At 37.4% G+C, this 16,285-nt stretch overlaps 1 long non-coding RNA gene across 1 annotated transcript in view; it reads right to left on the bottom strand.

The window, feature by feature from the left end:
- The window catches only part of LOC102152201, a 219,831-nt gene that overhangs the window by 182,847 nt on the left and 20,699 nt on the right, over positions 1 to 16,285 (bottom strand). Inside the window, exon 4 of the long non-coding RNA XR_005372301.1 lies at positions 11,147 to 11,257. This is a non-coding gene — a long non-coding RNA (uncharacterized LOC102152201). The remainder of the gene's footprint in view (positions 1 to 11,146; positions 11,258 to 16,285) is intronic.

Below are 16,285 nucleotides of genomic sequence, written 5' to 3'. Positions count from 1 at the left end.
TGCCTTAATTTCCTTCCAAGCCCTATTCTACTATTTGAGAAAACCTGCATTTTTCATTCTTGCCTGTCAGAAGGATGAGCACCTCTCACCGTGCAATGTTGTTAAAAAATGATCTGTAACATCCCGTCCCCAGTATCACCTTTCAACATTCTCCCAGTACTTGGTGGTGGAGAAGCGGTTTGACCAGTGTCGCTGACAGACAGGTTATCAGTGTCAGGTTTCAGGAAGACTCCCCAGCCTCTGGCTTTGTCCTGCCCTGAGTGCTGCCCTGATTATTTCAGGCACTGCAGCCCTGCAGTGAAGCCCTACTCACCTCCAGGGTCCAAGTCTCTCTAAAGAGCTCTCTGAAGCCCAATATGGGCCTGTGCCAGGCAGGAGGTGATTTCATAGAAATCAGCCAAGATTTGTTTTGTTTCCTTTCATCACTTGACTTCTGGTTAAGCCTCTGGTGGGAAATTTTTGAGGTTGCCATCCGGTATCCATAGCTCACGGAGGATAACCACACTTTGTAATTGGAAACTTCATCTCAGCTTTAGATTTAAAATTTAACACAAGAGGATGTCTCAAAGTCAGAAGCAAAAAAAAAAAAAAAAAAAAAGAAAATGGGATATGGGGAATCTTTTGTCATTTACATATTCGCTCCCAACATATGGCAGTATCAGTAGATGCCAACTGCAGTCACTCTTAATTAAAAAATTAGATGGTAGATATACAGAAGTATGAAGGCTTTTCTCTAAGCTCTTTTACATTATTCAACTCTGTCCATATGTCCACCAAAGAAAAAAAAATCACTTAAAAAAAAAAAAGGAAGAAGAATAAGAGAGGGACACAAAAAGCCCAAAGATTGGAAGATTTTGTTTTCTCTGACTTAATATTATATCAAAACTCTATACAGACAAATTTGTATAAAAGTTTGCAACCTGACAGGACAATGGTGATTTCAACTCACTGCATTAAAGTAAATATATGTAATTTCAAGACCTCTTCATTTTTAATCTGTGATAATTTGTGTATTGCTGGAATTATTTTCCTTTAATTGACTATGGAAAAAAACTCCATTCACACACACAAAAATACATCATATTAAAAAGAATGTATAACCATTTTATAAAACAAACCACTTTCAATCATTTTTAGATGTATTTTTAAACAATTCATATGTTAATCTTAAGTCTGTTTAAATATATTGATTAAAACACAACCTCTAACCAGCAAGCATTTTCCCAGGATAGTTTAGATCAACTGTACTAGAAAATGAACACAGTATTTCAAATAAAACTCTACCAATTGAACAAAATTCTCAGTTCTCTGACTTATTCTATTCCTCTCTTGAATTAGAGTCTATGGGTACACTTGAAATTATTGGAGTTTTGTGATTCTGTTACCTGATGCCTTCCAAAAGTTCTGAGAAATTATTATCTTTGCAAATATTTCTTTTGCCTATGTTTCTTCCTTCTTTTCTAGGAATCCAAGTAAGTATATAATAAACTTTATTCCAGCCTGTGTCTCTCACACTTTATTTTGTGCTTCCTACATTTGCTTCTTTAGCTTCATACTGGATGGTTTCTTTTGACTTCTTTTCTTTTTCTTTTTTTTTTTTAAGATTTCATTTATTTATTCATGAGAGACAGAGAGAGAGAGGTGCAGAGACACAGGCAGAGGGAGAAGGAGGCTCCATGCAAGGAGCGTGACTCAGGACTCGATTCCGGGTCTCCAGGATCACACCCTGGGCTGCAGGCTGCACTAAACCACTGGGCCACCTGGGCTGCCCCTTATTTTCTGATTCCTGAATTCTCTCTTCCTCTGTGTCTTGCAGATCTTTAAACAAACTTCCTGAACTCTTAATGTTGGCTACTGACTCATCAGGTAAGTGGCCAACTCTTGATTTCTGCTCAGGTTGTGATTTCAAGGTCCTGGGATCTGGCCACATCACACTCTACACTCAGTGGGGAGTCAGCTTGGGGATTCTCTTTCCCTCTCCCTCTCTTCACCCCCCTTCCCCTGCATGTGCAGGCTCTCTAATAAGTACATTTAAAAAAAATAAAAATTGTTATGCTACATAGTTTCCAAATCCTTGATAACATGTTTAGATTCAGCCTCTATTTTCATGAGCACAGTAAACATATTTTTCCCCAATTTGACCATAGTATTTCCACTATGTGACACTTCTATGGTTCTTTGTCATCTGCCTTCTGTAGTGGTTTTCTTTTATGTTGTCTCTTCCCCATGTCCCTTATTATCTTTGTGTGTCAGGCATAGCATTTAAAAATTTGCTAGAAGTAATTTGAGGCTTAAATATTATCTTCCAGAGAGAATTTTCATTTGCTCTCACAGTTGCCTGGAAGCACTAGCTTTCCTGGATCACTTAAATCTAATTCTTTTGGGTCATCTACATGAGTTGACACGGGGCAGCAATCTGTTCCAAGGTGGACAGATTCTCTCTCAATCGGCCTCCCTGACTTGGTTCTCAAATTTAAGTCACAGACATTTATCTAGGGACCGCACCTTTAGGGTGCCCTGAACTCTAATTTTTGTCCCTGAAGTCCTGAAACTCTGTCAAAGACTGCTCAGTTCCTCCTCTGGATTAGCAAACGCTCCTGGGCCAAATCAATTCCAAATTCTGGGCCCATCTCTCTCAATTCCTTCTTCTCTTATGTTGGTTCTATTATTCCTATCTTGTTAACTCTTTGATGCCTATAAAGTTGTTTTAGTTCATCTATATTTTTGAATTATAATCAGGAAGAGAATTGGTATGCACATACAACCACATTATTACTTCCACTGGGAATGAAGACAAGGTAGATCCACCGGAAATTTTTCCATCAATCCCAAGTCTGTCCCATCTATCCTGACACATAAATGATCTAATAGCTCTGTGCAATGACTTCCCTATATTTCAAAAAGGATAGAATTTTTGTCTTCTTTAGGAGAGAGAATGAATAAAATTAACTAAAACTGCAAGGTTGTGTATTAGGAACAGAAGAGCACCACAGAGAGAAATGTGATTTTTTTCCAAGTGAGAGAAATATCTTATGTGAAATAAAAGTATAAAATATTTCTCATCTTTTTGGAGTGCAATTTTCTAGCATTCTCTCCTTTTCTCAAATTCAGGTGATGACCTTGTCTCACATCTTGTCAAGAACACAGATGAAATCAGATACGAAGGCTTCCATGTTTCCTCTGTCTTATCACCCACCCTCCTGTATCTGTACCCACACGTCCAACCTTGTCATCTGCTGTTAAGCTGGATGAAGTGTCTCTGGTCCTGTCAAAAATCAACACATCCATTTGTATACTATATTCCCACCTCTCTTCCCTAAGAAGGACTTTTCTTCTAGAATTACTGCTCTCCCTTAATCATTGGTTTCCTTCTCTCCACTAGATCATTTCCACCAAGGCATTAAAATGTGTAACAGGACTAATATGTTCAATATAATTCAGAACTTTTTACTTTCCCTTTTTTAGTCCATGACTTTCTTCCTATTTGATCTTAGGAATCCTTCAGCCTAGAGAATAAATGAAGAGCTGAATTTCTTTACCTCCCATTTTTGTATAGTCAGAGCATAGAGAATTAAAATTTAAATAAACACAAAGAGGAAAAGAGAGGGGATGGGTACTCAAGTTTGCCTCTTTTTGGCTCCAGAGAGAGGAAGGGTGCTACTTGTGAGTATATGAATAGTCCTCTCTCTGGCTTTGATGCAAAATAGAATGCATTCGACATTGAGCAAGTGAGGATACCACCTACAAACTGTGGGAGCTCTGTGTTTATAACTCAAGAAAGAGACTAATTCTCTGAGTGGCTCTCAGAACTCAACCAAGACCTAGTTTTACTAGTGAGGAGGGTGCAGTGTTGCCAGGGAAAAGGTGACCTCGATGTTTAAATACTCAAACGTACCCTCAAGTATGTGGGTGCATGGATGCTGTGTAGTTCCAAGGGGCCTGCTTTGTCCCATAAAATGTGTTTGTAGCACTGGTTGGTGTCCAGCACTGGACCCGAGGGCAGGATACAGAACATAAGGTTTCTGGAGGAGAGTAGAAACAGAGAGAGCCAGGGAGAATCCTTGGGCTTTGAGTAAGGCAGAGAACCCACAAGAGTGAGCAAGTCATGAGTTACAGCAGCTACAGACACTAGCATGAAATTCCTGAAATAAGACATCAATCAGAACAGAAGAGGGGAACTTCATAGGATCTGAGTCTTTCCCTTCAGCACAGGGATGAGAAAGCTATGCCCTTGTCCCACACCCAGGAGAGAGAAGCTGTATTAGAGAAAAGGTGTAGGAGGCAACTTGAAAACCTGAATAGGTTTTCCTTAGAAATCCTTTTTAGGATAATTTAAATAATGAGACTGGATTAAACTTTAACCTGAAAGAATATTTAACTCTCTTTCCCCTCTAGCCAGCAGATGGCGGCTAATGAGAAGGCAGAAGTAGCAACAGACAAAAATTCCTTATTTTCTACACATCAAATCAGTGAGTGACATTGTAAGATTCTCTTTGTTTACCTAGCTTTAAAAAAATGAATTCCCTTAGCTTAGAACTCCAATTACCTCGTCAGCTACAACCCCCATTCCTTTCATCTCCAAATTTGTTGAACTAATTTTCTTCCTGCTGACACTATTTTCTTCTCCCTCTACTCTCTCTTTACCTCCTCTCTGATTGCTCATCTCTCATCACATCCTGAAAATTCTTATCAACATCACCAACGAGCTGCAAGTTGCCAAACAAGACCGATGGGCATTCCTCCGCCCTCGCTTTACTGAACCTCTCAGCTCCCTTTGCCACAGGTGACCATTTCCACTGCAATTCTGGGATTCAGTATTCATTTATCTCTTCTACTCCCACTGGATGCCACTTTTCAATCCCTGTTGCTCAGTATTTAACCCAGTCATTTCACACCCTTCCTGTGTGACCCTCCCATCCCCCCACCTAGTAACTAAGTCCCTGGTATTTTACATATGATCTAGATGGTGCAATTTTCCATCTCACTAGATGGTGAGTTCCAGCACCACAGCCAACCTGACATCTTTGCCTCAACATTTATGAAGGATTCTGAAATCCTATTTTTTTTTTAGGATTTTATGTATTTATTCATGATAAAGAATAGAGAGAGGCAGAGACACAGGCAGAGGGGGAAGCAGGCTCCCTGTGGGGAGTCTGATGCAGGACTCAATCCCAGGACCCCAGGATCACAACCTGAGCCAAAGGCAGATGCTCAACCACTGAGCCACCCAGGCATCCCAGATTCTGAAATTCTTGATACCTACTCCCCTAAATCCTTTCCCTCTGTCAGGATACAACACTGCAATTTAAACAAACGTGTTAGGAATCTATAATAGACATTATGTTTAACTGTGTTTTTCCCCTCACACCCTACATCCAACCCAACAGCAAATTCTATGGTTCTGCTTTTTCAAATCTGTACACTTACTACCATCTCCAAGACCACTTGTTCCCACCCAGACTGACCCATTAAGTACTGAACTGGTCTTTCTTCATATCCACTCTGTCCCATGTATAGGATAGCCACAGTAACTTGATGACATTTTCTTTTTCAAGTATTTATTTACAGGGAAGTAATAACAGCCATAGGAGCATTTGTTTGGTATTGAATAAATACAACATCTATTACAGAAGGCAGTTTGATTATCTTGGCCTCAGAGAGGAGGCCTCCTGTGCAGTAACCATAGGAAGTTTAACCTGTATGTGAGGATTGCATTTCCCCACAAGCAAATGCCTATGTAGAAAATCAGGCTCACATACGGATTATTTCTTAGAGGAAAGAAATTGAGAATAACTTTAAGCAATGGAATCCTCTGGAAATGGTATAGAGATTTAAAGGAGACACACAGCAGAAGGAGAAAAAAGAAAATGATAAAGTATATCATAAGCACCGTGAATGTTCAACAACTATGTACTGTTATTTATGATGAAAAGGCTTTCCAATGGGATCAATGCAATGCCTGCTACTGGCATTTTTCTCATTTTTCCAGAGTTGACAGAAATAAAGGAGACATTGAAAGAAACGTTTGCATGGATTCTGTTGAGCTGAAGAGGGTAGATGGACATCTCTTTAGAAAAATGACAACAGCCTAGGTCATCCATCTCACAAATGTGTATCATTAATCCAACAGAGACAGTGAGAAAGAGCATGAATCAAACCAAATCTGAGGTAAAGTAGAAACAGTGCTGGGCTGGGAGTTACAGAATCTGAGTACTCAAGACAAATCTCTTATGAATAGCCAGTGTGACCTTGAGCAAGTCTTTGAGCCTCCAGTTGTTTATAAGGTAACTGTACTAGATCAACTTCAAGTTTCTTCTTGTTTGTATCTTCTAGAATTTATAAATCTAATCTCACTATTGGAAAACCAGTCTACCACTGACCATTGGTAGAATGGTCTTCACAAACAAATCAGGCACAGTGCCTTTAGACAGGTGGGGGAGCTAACCAGTGGAGTTGGTCCCTCAGGGAATATTCTGAATCACTTACTGACTGATTATATACCTTTAATATTCCCATTTAGGAGGCATCTGATCCAGGTCATCATAGGTTGAAGGATTGAGCCCTCACTTTGAGCTCCTATATTAGGGAGGAGGCCATGTGAAAGATACTTTCTCTTTGTCCCTTACCCAGTGATCACTCTCTCTGTCTCTCTCTTACAAAATAAATAAATAAAACCTTCAACAAAATTTCTATTTAGTTACATGATTGTATGTTTTGGAACTTATCAGTGGACTTTTGCTTTAGGACAATAACAGGTCAATTCTTCATTGTAGAACAGTCTGAAATAAGATGTTGAAAAAGGTATTATGAACTATAAAATGTCTTAGGTATGTATGTTAAATATTAAGTCTCAGAGTATAGAAGTGTCAAATTCAATTTTTAAGTATATATCAAAATAAATAAAGATTGGCAATTTAAAAAGTACATGAGGTTATGGGATAGACTTGCTGTGGTTTAAAATAGATTTTTAAAAATCTTCGAGAAATTCACTATATTTAAAAAAAAAACAAACAACTTCAGCAATGTATTTTGATAACAGGTTAAACTGACACATATACCTCTGCTGGGTGATAGAGCTCCCTAAACAACTGAAATGTAGACCCTGGGAAAGTACATATTTCATGGAACACTTTGGAAGAAAGTAACTAAATAATTACCCCAGTTAGAGAAACATCACAGTGGCAGGTACATCATAACAAAAAAAAAAAAAAAAAAATGGAGTTGTCTAGAAGAAGAAATTACCCTTTACCAAGGGAATCTCTTGAATGACAATATAAATACAAAAACTAAATTATTATTGACTTAGTACTTCCTACATTTCCCATTTCATCTTCACAGCAAATCTAGAAGTTATAAACATGACTCCCATTTTGCAGTTGAGAAACCTAAAGTTTAGAAAGATGGGATAATTTTCAATACTGACACAGGTGATAGGAAGCAGAACAAACAACACAACTCAGGTCCATCCAAATCCAAAGCTAATGTTGTTTCAGTCACTTTCAGCAATGTAAATGCCTGAAACATCATTATTCTTAGAAGAAAGTGTATAGGGAGAATCAAGTGAAGAATGGCTATGTCACAAAACACAAGTATTCATAAAGAAATACTTGAAGCAAAGTGATTTAGGATGACTTAAGAATGGAAACTCATTGCTTCTGTGGTATTGGAGTACCAGATTTCAACCTTTTTATCTGAATGAAAGAAGGCACTCATGTATAAACTTCAAATTACCAAGTAATCTAAGGAAATGGCTTGGGGTACATCTTGTATTTAATAAAAGCTTGGATGTATTTGATTTGAAATTTCAAACACTATCCACTTTATGAAAATGCAGCTTCATACATTTCATAAAAATGCCAAGTACTACTTTAAACAGACTTTTTTTTTTTCTAAACCAGAAATTTGTTGAATTTATAATAATGTGTTTGGCTGGTGCACATACACGTTGTCAGTGGAAAAGAAAGACTTTAGGCACTTAATAAGAATTAATAAAATGTGACCAAAATTATCCATTGATAAGGGAAAATTGATTTATCACCATAAAGGAGATAGCTATCTTAACAGAATCTCAGTAGCAGTTTAGAATGGGGACAGAAAAATGGAGATATTTTTGAGGTTCAGAGGGGTTGGTTTAGGGCACGCTATTTAATTGTAATTGAGTAAGGTCCATGATCTAATAGTTTAGAATGGACAGACACAGCAAGTGAAGGTTTTAAGGAGAATATCAAAGAGAGCCTTCAGAAGCAGTCTTTCCATGCTAATTGAACACTCTAATGTTTATTTAAATGGGCTTCGAGGAGTTCCTAAAATGAATGATGTTTTTTGCTATGTTTATCTTCCCTAGCAAGATTTTACTGGAATAGTAACATCATATACTAATGTAAAAAGTTGTGTGGTTATAGATGGTTTCAGATCTAGAATCATGAAAATGGAAAACAATCTTTGTTGAGTATTTAATTTGGCCTAAGGAAGTGAATTCTGCATTATATTTGGTTTGTTATCAATCTCTGCATAGTTTTGGGAAAACTTTGCAAAGTATTTTTTCATGAAGTATAATTGAGAAATTCTCCTCACAGAGGTTCCCATTAAATTCTGTTCATTAATCTTAATGATTGCTGTTACTGACATTTTATGATATTTAAATACATAAGATTCTTTTGCTCTTCTCTTCTGAAAACATGGTCTCACAACACAGAAACAGGTCTTTCTATGCGCAAATACATAATTCATCTTTTTTTATTGTATCATTAAGACTAATAAAATTATTTCTTCTACTACTTAACTGGTAAAAAAAAAATAAAAATAAAAAAGAAAGAAAGAAAAGGCCTAATTTAATAAATTATACCAGATGGACTAGATAGACTTGCCTTCAGTTAATTTCCAACCTCAACTGAAAAATTAGGTTAAAAAGTTAACATGGCAAGAACTATAAAAGACAGATATTCAAACACAACAGAGATAAAGAAAAATGAACTATTTGTTCTTACAACTGTTGGTTTGCAGTTTGGCCCCTTACACAGAAGGCAAGGGAATTTACATACCAGGGTTGGTGTGAGTGGCTGAAAGGTGAATAGATCTCCACACCCACCCACCAGAATCTTCAAAGTTTATATAGAGGCCTAGTAGGAGTTTAGTCACGTACACCATGGAAGCTTCTCAACAACATATTCCTCTTTTAGGGCTGTATCCTTGAAAATGGCTCTCACTGTGGAAACAGTGAGCACAACATACATTCCAAGGAGAGGTGAGGGGGTGAGGAGCCTGTAACTGCTTGGTTCCAGCTCAAGAGTCAACTTGAGGTTATGTCTTCTTGATGACCTTCTCCAACAATTAATGATTCCAGTTAAGTGTCAAAAAAAGAAGTAGTATTTGAGTTAATTTTGAAGGAGGTAAAGGCATTCCTAAATGGGAGAATATAAAGGCTAAGGGATATAGGCTAAATTGGGGGCACATGGAATAAAACAGTTGAATGGAATGGGAAGTTGAGACTGATTAGAAGTTGCTCTCACCTTTCTCTTTCCAAACTTAGTTCCTTTTCTTGGTTAGAACAAGAGAATTTTTAAAAGAGCAATTCAGGGATGCCTGGGTGGCTCTGTCAGTTAAGCATCTGCCTTCGACTCAGGAGTCCTGGGATTGAGTCCTACATCAAGCTCCCTGCTGAGCTTCTACCTCTCCCTGTGCCTACCCTCTTTCCCTCATGCTTTCCCTCTCTCTCTCAAAATAAATACTCTTTTAAAAATTTTGAAAAAAAATAAAAATAAATAAAAATAAAAATTTTGTTAAAAAGAGCTATGCATTCCATTCCCCTAAGTTGTTGTAATGGCAATGGAACCCAAGCAAAACCCTAAATGTCTTTTCCCAACAGCATTTAACACAATTATTATTAAATAATTACATGTGAGTGATGCCTGTCTTCTCAGATGTGGCTCACATCTCCAGGGCCTAGTACAGTGCTAGGCTCATGGTGTGAATAAAATATTAAGTGGCTACATGAAACATATAATAGTTAGGTTTGGCCTGCAATGGAGGCTTACATACGTTCTAAGAAAAATACCACTTTGGAAGATGGCCATATATACATATATATATACACACATATACTTCAGGTATATGTATATACGTGTATCAAGTTTATATGTACACATATATACATATACCTGAAGTATATATATATATACACACACACACATATACACCTAAAGTTTATACACATATACACACATACAAACATGTGCATATGCAAACATGCACATATGTGCACGTAGACATGTACAAGTATGAATATACATGTGTGTGCATGTATATATCTATATCTGATTTGAAATCTCAGGTCACTTTTCCAAAGCTAAAAACCACTCCTGATTATACCAGGCAAAAAAGCCACCCTGAGCCTTGTGAAACAGTATTTTTTATATGTTTGTGTTAGCATAATATACACTTTGAGTTGCTTTTCTAATTTTACTTCCTAGCCCTTTACCTTTGTTGTTACTCTTATGAAATTTTTGTTTGTTTTATGTTTTGTTATTCTCTTTCCTCTGAGGCTAAGTGGCTCACATAAAGATGGAAACTGGCCTTTGCTTCAAAAGCCCAGCTCTCTACAAGAAATATGCTTATTCCACAAGGGACAAAGAAGTAATTAAGGAGAGAGAGAAGACTTTCATAGTAAATGCTAAGTGTCCACTCTTCTTTAATCTGGATGTCCTCTTATTGACCCTACTTGCCAATTATCCATCTGTGACCTTTCTATAGGTAAGAGGAGCTAACTAGAAATTTGACATATCTTCGAATCCTGTATCACTGGTAATCTTTGATTATGGTACTTCATTTCTCACTCATTAATCCGGTAGGAATCATTTCTATGATGCTAGACTGCTCCTTCCTTCCATACCCCTGGTAGCTCTCATCAATGTCTTCTGATGCTCTTCACCATTAGGTCAGGACAGAGGCATCCTCAGAAACTCCAACACAACACTGGCACTGGCTTTTAAAAAGAAATCTCTATGCCACTCTGATATTTTCCTTAGTGTTCTTGCCCTTTCTTGAGTAGAAAGGGTTTATAAGGACATCAACAAATGATAGGGATCTGATGGAATGAAGACCTCACCTCTGAGACCCATACGGGAAGCCACGGACCAGCAATGCTTACCTAACTAGCAGGGTTTGGTTAACAGGCTCCTTTATGACTTGTTCCAGGGCACTGGTCACCCCTCTCATTTACTTCTTTAAAGATAATAATAAACTGCAGTCTGGGTCCCATCTGTCAAGGAAAAGCATGGCTGGATATAAAATAGGAAAAATTATAATAACCTAAGCAGATTCAAAATACACATAAAGCCATGTTGTCATACATTTGTTTAATCAGGAGAGTAACAAAAATGCTTTTGGAAGTCTGTAGTGTTCTGCGTTTTATAATAACATTACTGGAGAGTAGCATTTTTGCATTTGCGAAAATGTCTTGTCCTTCATTTTTATGTATCTCATTCATTAAAACTAAGGGTAAGTGTTATACAAATGCCCCATAAGTATGTCCATTGAATAATGTGTTTTTCTTTCACTCTAAGAAGAAGTACCAGCAATCTAGCCAGACAATTGGGCTAGCTGTGTCAGAATCACATGACCAGTCACAATCTAAAAATCAGTCAGATCCAACCATGTTGCTTCAGAAATAGCCTTTGTTTAGAGACAGAATATGGCAATTTGTTCCAGTCCAAAGTCAACTAAGAGAGACAATAAAAAGAACTCCTGCTGCTTTGGGAAAGTTATCTTTTTCAAGCGTTCTGCTGATGAATATGTATTTTTATACAGATTGCCCATGAACAGGGGGAATGGAGTAGACAGGTCAGCTCAGAGGGAGGGGCTTTCACTGTTTTATGTCAGTGAAGCACAGTGCAGGGCACAGTACAAGTTTATGTACCAAGGTCCCTGTCCTCCCTCAACAAGGGAGGCAGGCTTGAGCCCTTATATTCCTAATTGGGATATTTCTTGAATTCAATGGCATATATTTAGGAAAACATAAAAAAATAACTGGAAATGTGTCAATGAAGTCTCTTACAAATGAGAAGTTTTTAAAAAGATTTATTTGAGAGAGAGAGAGTGCATGCATGAGCAGGAGGAGGAGCAGAAGGAGAGGGACAAGCAGATTCCATGCTGAGTTTGGAGCCTGAGGCCGGTCTCGAACTCAGGACCCTGAGATCAAGACCTGAGCCAAAATCAAGAGTCAAATGCTTAACAGACTGAGCCACCCAGGCATCTTACAATGAGAGTTTTAACATTTAAGGGAAAAAAAAATCCAGAAAGTAACATCACTGAATACAACTTAATTGTACAGGCCATCAAAGGAAGATATGATTTCATTACAGATTGAATTCTTCAGTCAATTCCAACTGTGTTATTTACAGTCAGGCTTCATAAGATTAAATTGAGTTTTAGAGATCTTTATAAAGATAATATAGTCAAAGCTTGCTGACTTGAATGAAATTGTACTCATTTTTTTGACAGTGTAATTAATATAAAATTGAATTCTAATGATCTGTTAAAGCTATGGTTTCTTTTGACTTCCTAATTGTGATAGAGTTATTTAGCAGAGCAAGACTACTGTCATCTTCTCTGTTATCTTTAAACAACAACAACAACAAAAGTATTCTTTCAATTTATTCATACCAGAGCTAGGCTAGAATACCAGCTAATTATTATTCACTCTATTGAAAAAAAAATCTTATTAGGTGGTTCACATGAAAGAAGAAAAAAAAAACCTGCTAACCATTTATTTTCTAGAGGTTCATCCCTTGCTGATAACTGATCTTAACCAAAGGAATGCTTCTTTATAAAAGGGTCATAACTTGCCATATTATCTCCTTGACTGGCTTGCAGATGTCTCTTTCTGTTGTAGCAACTAAAATTCCTTCTGCTATGAGCCTTCTGATGCTGAATGGAAGCATTGTTTTCATATTGAATAAAATTCGGGCAGCCCCGGTGGTCCAGCGGTTTGGCACCGCCTTTGGCCCAGGGTGTGATCCTGGAGACCTGGGATCGAGTCCCGCATCAGGCTCCCTGCATGAAGCCTGCTTCCCTCTGCCTGTGTCTCTGCCTCTCTCTGTGTCTGTCATAAATAAATATCTTAAAAAAAAAAAAAAAGATGGAATAAAATTCTGGGTGGGATCTTGGAGATTTTCCAAGGAGACTTAAGCTCTCCTGCCTCATAGAAGTTCAAAGCAAATCTGATTTCCTGAGGTCAGTCCCACTTCTGAATACTCTGCCCCAACTACTTTGTTTTCAGACCTATTCTTATTGCTAGGGACTAGCCTTGCAAAAACGAGCTGCCTTTCAAAATTGGTGTGGGGATCATGAAGGATATACTCTTCATACTATCTTCATAGCTTTTCTGTAAATCTAAAATCATTCTAAAATAAAAAGATACTTTTTAAAAAGGCACTTTGACCTATCAACCAATGTATGGAAGTTATTTTGATCCCAGTACAAACAGACTATAAAATATAATAATTAATGGTAACTGGGGAAATATGAACATTGGCTAAATATTTGATTATATGAATTAACAATAACACTAATTATTAATAATTTAGGTGTCACAATTTTACCAAGGCTATGTTATTAAAGAATGTCTTTGACGTTTAGGATGCATATTGAAATAATTCAAGATACAATGATGTAATATAATATCTAGTAATTGCTTCAAGAAATCTGTTTGAGGATATGGAGAAGTAAGAAGAAAAAGATTGGCCATGTATTAATTCTTGTTGAAACAAGTGTTATATGCAGGTATTATTAGGAATTTTACACATATCTTGTTCAAGTTCCTAATTCTTCTAACATATAGACATACTAGAGCTGAAAAATCTAAGTGTCATAGTGATTATCTTTCTCTAAAACAAAACCACTTAGTAGTGGAACCAAGATTAGACTCCAGCTCTGTGGGTCTTTGAATACGGTGCTTCTTTCTTGAGAAAATAATTTGTAGGGAGAGTACTATATCAGAACCACAAGCTCCAGGCCATAGATGAGAGATACAAACCTTCCTGGATACTAAGAACTCACTCATAGGTAATACCTCTTTGCCACATCACACACTGCCTAAAACAAGGTGTGTCAGTTTGTGTTACCTCTCTGCAATAATGATGGCTTGCATGGCCCCAAACACATCAATTATATTATATTTAGTTCCTTTATTACCAAGTTGTTACCCTCAAAATGGTAAAGGACTGAAGACAGGGGTACATCATGAAGTCACTTGTTTTGCACATTCTCTGAAACCAATGTGTGATTAGAATAGGGAAGTAATAATGACAACAATGATGAGAGTAGCTACAGGACCATGTTCTACTGAGCTGACCACCCAGATGGAAGTACGGCAAGGGGCACACTCCCTGCATTGCATCCTCTAGGCAAAGCTAGAATTTATTGGAACTGGGGACAGATAAATCTCATAGTTTTAAGATAAAGCTTCAGAAAATTACCACATGGAAATATGTCAAGGGGGAAGTACTGACTGCATGGCACAAATCCTATGGTAAGTTTTGAAATGATCTTAAATTGATTCTTATGTTAATTATTATCTGAATGTACTTGTAGCTGGCACTGATTCAAGGATTCTACACAACTCACTCTATTTTGACATTAAATATCAATAGTGTTAGACATTAAATGTCAATACTGTTAGAGATAATGAATGCCAAGGTACATATATCAAATAATTTTCATATTATTCTTTAATAATAATATTAAAAAGAATAGTCGAAAACCCTTATCTAATTCTTTTCCAGACACTGTGACTCAATGTGAGTGCCCTTAGTTTTACTATCACCCCTTAGAAACAAAATTATTGGCACCATTTTATAAACAAAGACAGTACACAGACGATAAAATTTTTTTGTGTAAGGTCAAGAAGGTATATCAGCCAAGATCATGACTTTTCCATGAGTTTTTTTTTTCTTTCCTGGTATTAAGGAACTGCTTCTACAGTTCCTGATATTGCTACTTTAAAAGATGACATTTACTTGGCAGAGATACCTCATCCTACTCTGCCATCTAAATGGCATAGAGGGCATCATCTAGCACAGCTGCACTCTCTGGGCAATGATGTGACAATCCCAGCACTGTACTATAGGTAGATGAGTGGCCCTTAAGAAAATTCACTTGGTCAAGTTTTATTGTCTCCTGCTCTAGGATCAGAAGTCTTATCAGTTGTGGTTATAAGGAGAACTTTTGTCAAAAAGTTATCTATGGATGAGAGTAAGGAGAGCAGAGAGACAATCTGATATGCCCCTGAACAAGGCAAGTATTTCATCCATTTTTGTATAGGATTGGGCTAGGAATTATTTTAGCTTCTGAAACCAGTCGAGGCTTTTATAGGTGGCATACATATATATTTGTGTTCTGTGTGTGTGTGTGTGTAGGTGGGGAGATTAGCAGATTAGAGATGGCTGCCAATTCTCTGTCATTTCTCCCACCAAGAAATGGCCCCTATGTCACCTCCTCTTGATGAGTAGACTCTGTGACTGCTCTGATCAATGTAATACCCCACAAGTGATGCTCTCCTAGTTTCCAGGCTGAGGTCAGTTCTACTTCCTGTTTTCTGAAACAATTGCTCTGGGAGAAGCCCAACCACCATGTAAGAAGTCTAGAGACACATGAAGAGGCCTGAGAAGATGAGATGGGGAAAAAGACAGAGAAAGAGACCAAGGTGCCAGGCCTGTGAGTGATAAAGACCACTCAGCCAAGTTCTTCCAGAATTCCTAGACCCACAACATTGTGAGCAACATAAGATGATTGTTTTAGCAACTAGGTTTTGGGGTAATTTGCTTTGGAACAATAGAGGACTCAATATACTAAAAATCATCAGATCTGTTTCAAAAAGGTAGACTTTTCTATAATAATTATCAAACAAATCCAATCAAGGAAAAATAGGTTTAAAGGAAAGAGGTGAGCAACCTTTTTCAAAATGGAAACATCTCATTTGTTTTTATTCAGAAGACTAAAGAGTCTATGATGGGCATTTTTCAACATATTAGATTAGTAAAGTAAGGAATAAATCTCTCCTATAGGAAAAACAGATTATTTGCTTGAGAGACTTGGAAGAGAATTGGAACATAAGAGAAATTTCAGTTCTGGCAACAATTCAGATATACGAGTGAAAATAATAAATGTTTCAAAGATACAGAATATCTGTCCTCCAGGAGGCAAAAAAGAAAAAAAAAAGTAGGGCCCAGGGACACCTGGGTGGCTCAGTGGTTGAGTGTCTGCCTTTGGCTCAGGGCATGATCCCGGG

This window comes from Canis lupus, chromosome 17 (genome assembly GCF_011100685.1).
Source record: "Canis lupus familiaris isolate Mischka breed German Shepherd chromosome 17, alternate assembly UU_Cfam_GSD_1.0, whole genome shotgun sequence".
In the NCBI taxonomy this organism is placed as follows: Eukaryota; Metazoa; Chordata; class Mammalia; order Carnivora; family Canidae; genus Canis; species Canis lupus.
Note: the sequence above shows the minus strand (reverse complement) of the source record. Positions and strands in the feature narration are given on the sequence as shown.